Raw genomic sequence first — 4,747 nt, forward strand, 5'->3', positions numbered from 1 at the left:
ACGAACAGTATTCATTTCAGAAGCTAAAACGATTGGTTGAATTTCAAAATTTCTTACTGTCTAACATTTTGAATGGAGCACGCCCATTTAGTAACGGATTTTGTATGTAAAAGGGTAACTAAAAGGGTTATAAAGTAAATAAAAAGTGTTAAAGTATTTTTAATTTTTAAAAATACGAAGAAAAAAAATAAACCTGTAAAAAAGAAAACAGTTTTTAAATCTCTTACAAAAAATTTCTTAAATCATATTAAAAAAGTAATTAAATAATAATATTTATTTAAATAATTGAATTCAACATTATCTTCAAACAAATTTGTTTAATATATTTTATAACAAATTTCAATTAAGATAAATTTTAAATAAATTTTAATTTAAAATTTTTTCAAACAAGTTTCTTTGGTAATTATTTAGCTTAAATTAAATTAATCGCTATAAGTACGGCATGTGAAAAGAGTTAATATTATTTAAATTTTACGGAAGTACAATAATTTACATTGCAAAATAATTCAAAATATTTATCAATATTGTTCGAGGTGAGGGGAATTTGAGTTTTTGCCAAATTTAAATTCACGTTTTAGTAGCACGACATTTACGATGGAGTAATTTATGTGAAGCGATGCAATTTAAAAACGTTTAAGGCTTAGAGTTAAAAATTCTTAATTGTTTTATAAAAAACAGCAGAGAAGCATTCAATTATTATTAAGAAATTGCTAAATCCTGCCTTATATGCGTTTATATTACAATTTGAATTATTTTAACATTTGCACTTAATCAACACCAATTATTAACTCAATGTCAATGTCAAATCGTGAGTGAAAATAACAGATTATGTTAAAAAAAAAAATTTTTTTTCAAACGATGCTGTTATGCTGTTAAAGCATAAAATTAATTACGCCTGTTATATGCCAATTAGTAACAGAATATATAAAAAGGAAGTAAGAACAAAAATTTTGGTCTAATTAAAGCATATTTTTAATTAAAAAGTTAGAAAGTAATATCATGAAATTATCATACCTTATTCATTTAATAGTAAATAAATTAATTAGTGTTAAATTAGTGTGAATATATGCTCATGTTAATGCTAATCATTTTTTATACGATTTTATTTGTTTATTATGCTTATTTTTTCATTTTAATTGCTTTTTCGTTTTTGTTGTTTTTGTTTTAAGTGCTGCAATAATAAAACAAAAACAAAAAGAAAAACAACATCAAGTTCAGCTTAGCAACATTGTTCCGGTCTTTTTCCTTTTACTTGGCATTAAAAATAAAAAATGCAAAAAAGTTGTCTTTCAAAATGTAATTTGTAACTGTTCTGAGGCGGCCTAAGCAACTTTAATACTCGTAACCTTGACAATGCCACACACAAATACGCAAGTGAGAAGCAACGCAGCAGCCACTGACAAGTGCGTTGAAGCTTTTTCAGGTGTTGCACTGTTAATAACAGTCCCGAAACAGGTTTCATTACATTTCTGCAACTCATGCCACTAAAAACATTTGTTGCTTATACTCGTATGTATATGAATTGCGTGTGTTACACGTCCGCCTCTCTTAAAATGCACTTATCATACTCATATATAATACATTAAATACTTAATAAATTCTATAAATTAGCATAAAAGCGGTAACACTTTTAAATGTTCATATTTGCAAAATGCATGAAGCGGCTTTTATGAGTCTCAATTAATCCAAGAATGTGATGCTGCAATTAACGTTTTTTGTATTTAAGTATGATTTTACATAAATTAAGGTGTGGATAGCTAATATTAATAATAAATAAAGTAATTGATAAGTGAAATTAAATGGATTTGTAATTATTGTTAAAAATAGAAAGGCATTGGTGGGTGGTGAAATATTCTCATATCATCATTTAGTTTTATAATTGAAATTGAAAGGTTTCATTTTAACTTTTACTTAACAATGTTATCTTATTGCGTTGTATTTTTTGTTATAATTTTTTTCTTATATATACACATATATCTGTACTTATACTTATACATATTGTGGGACGTTGGGGCAGCATCTGGCCCTATTAAAGTGAAGAATTAACCGAAGTAAACCACGAAACGACTTGGGTTCTTTTTCGTACTTTTCCTCGAATGTCGTTATTGAGTTAAAGCTAGAGACGCTTCCATTCGCATTACTACATCTCTTGTTATTGCAAACAGCTCATTTGGGTTGAGGTTGCCTGCCAAATCATCACCAACCGAATAGTGTATCAAAACAGTCATCCTCATGCTTGTCAGTGCTGGACATTGGCACAATATATGCACCACTCACTCCTTTACTTCTAGGCATAGTCTGCAAGTGTCTTCCTCAACAAGAGTTATCTTTTTTAAGATAATACTTTATACTTTCCATACCCAGTAATTAATGAGGTAAGCCAGCTTAGCGTGCTCCGCGAATAGCTAAGCACTTTCATCGCTGCCCTGGTTAAGGGTTCGGCATCATGAGTTTAGTGTGTCTACAGGTGCTCATCTCTTTCCATCTGTTAAGATGAAGTGAAGTTATTCACTTATCGTCATAAGCTGCAATTATTTTGTTGCCCAAAGGTATTCAGGGCATATATATCAGTAACGTGGTCAGAACTGTATATATAATAATTAATATTAAATATTTTGGTATATTATTTTAAAGATTAGAATATAATCTACAAATAATAATAAATAAAATGATAAATTAAATGAATTAGTAATTACTTTTAAAAATGGGAAGCCAAATATAGAAAATGGAAAAAAATGGCAAATAATGAATTATTTCCAAATCACATTATAACAGTAGGGAGTATCTTATGGTTTAAATTTTTATAATTATATTAATATATTTATAAATATATTAAATAAATATATTGTAAATATATTTATAAATATATTAAGACAACTAACAGAATATACAATAAATAAAACATTAACACTGTATTTTGGTATCCAATAAGTGGAAGGCTTTTAGCCGCACTGAGAAATAAAAAATTAACCGAGTTTCGAAGCAGAGTCTACAGATGTTATATGTACCTTTAAATAGGCACATGACTATAACACATTTGGGATAGATAGTTTAATCATTTATCTGTAAAATAAAAAGCGTAATGTAAGATATTCGAATAATTTTAATGTATTTATTTACCTATGCGTCAATATCAATTTTCACATTCTGTAGACTGCTCCTACATAATATATTTCCCATTTGCAGGATATAATTTATATCGATTTCTATGATATCATATTGAAAATGCTTTTCATGTTTATTTTATTTTTATATGAAATTTTTTATATAAACAGAAGCGATATCTTGAGAGATATGTTTCTGGATTTTGTACTTTCTCCATAAGTCCAAATATTTTTTGTTGGATGGAAAGTTCAAAAGAGCACAGGAAATCTTTTCCGCATGTTGGCGTATTATTTATAATATATTTACAAAATAAGTCAACAAAAATAAATAAATTGATATGTTTACATCAATTATGAAATATCAGCTGATAAAAATGAAGTTAATATTGCCACCCCTTTTCTATTTCTGACATCTTATCACATATGTACACACGTAACTATTTACGCTACTAAACGTAATTTAAATAGTTCGTATGATGGTAAATTTATAAAAATTATTTATATAACAAATAAAATATAAAATAAAATTATAAAATAAAAATATAAAAATAAAATTAATAAAATTATAAAACATTTTTTAATGCACAGATATGTTTTCTTTTGTTAAATATATTCTCTCTTCTTGTATATTTGTTTATGATTAATATGTCTACTAAATGTTTTTAAACATCTTTGCAATATTAATTAATTTAACTTAAAAGATTAAATACTAAAATTAATTTGAAAAACTCTTCGATTGTGTCGGTCCATATCATGCAGACCTTCACGTTATATGTGAAATTGTTGTTGTTTATAATGTAAATTGATGAAAACTGTACTGTTTACTAATAAATTTTTAAATTTGTGCTTTTAATGAATAAATTACTTTAAATTTTAGCCTATCAGTATAAAAATTTTATGTTTTCAGTTAAAGTACAACTAAAAAGTATCATAATGGTATTAACAGTATGAAATCAAGAATTGTAACTTAATTGTCTGTATGGCCATGACCAGAAAAAGAATAAACGTAGGTGACCATTTGTCATATGACTACCTGCATAACTTGACTTTATAAATATAAATAATTATACTTATCATTATTAATAATAATAAAATATTTTTTCCAGTGCTCAGTTGGTTATATTTGAGATTATTGTTCCTTCAATATTTATTTCATTTTTCAATACATAAATTTAAACAGAATTTTTTTTCAAACTTAATTGACTAGTTAAGTAGCCTCCATTTAACTAAGAGACGATAGAATTCAATAGTACCAAAGCGATAAGCGATCTACTTTGAGTAATATCACGAAAATGATCAAACATGTCACTTATCTATAGAAGTTCTATAAAAAGAAAGACACAAGCATAACGTATTATTTGATTTTGCAAAAATAACATTTAAGTTTTTTTCCTTCATTCTGTGGCGGTAGTATACCGATATTTTATATTTTAATTGTTATGACTTACAGTATGTTTACACTATTGCAATTTACTCGACTACTATACAACACTTTTTCATATAAAACTCATAAAAAAATGTGTTTGTGACGTTTGAATTAATTGCACATTTAATACTACTTCCATTGAAAATTATTATAGTTGATGATGTGGTGTCATAAGTTGTGATTTTTATTAAATGCGGTATTTAAATCACCATTATTT

At 26.3% G+C, this 4,747-nt stretch overlaps 1 long non-coding RNA gene across 2 annotated transcripts; it reads right to left on the reverse strand.

The window, feature by feature from the left end:
* Positions 1–1,766: 1,766 nt before the first annotated feature.
* Positions 1,767–3,445, reverse strand: LOC119681922. 2 transcript variants are annotated; one of them, XR_005252543.1, is made up of 4 exons: positions 3,121–3,445; positions 3,009–3,063; positions 2,361–2,585; positions 1,767–2,298 (listed from the first exon to the last, which is right to left on the reverse strand). It is a non-coding gene; the product is annotated as an uncharacterized LOC119681922 (long non-coding RNA). The 2 variants fall into 2 exon arrangements; XR_005252542.1 differs by having other exon boundaries at positions 1,767–2,585.
* Positions 3,446–4,747: the final 1,302 nt, after the last annotated feature.

Source organism: Teleopsis dalmanni, chromosome 2, assembly GCF_002237135.1.
Source record: "Teleopsis dalmanni isolate 2A chromosome 2, ASM223713v2, whole genome shotgun sequence".
NCBI lineage: Eukaryota > Metazoa > Arthropoda > Insecta > Diptera > Diopsidae > Teleopsis > Teleopsis dalmanni.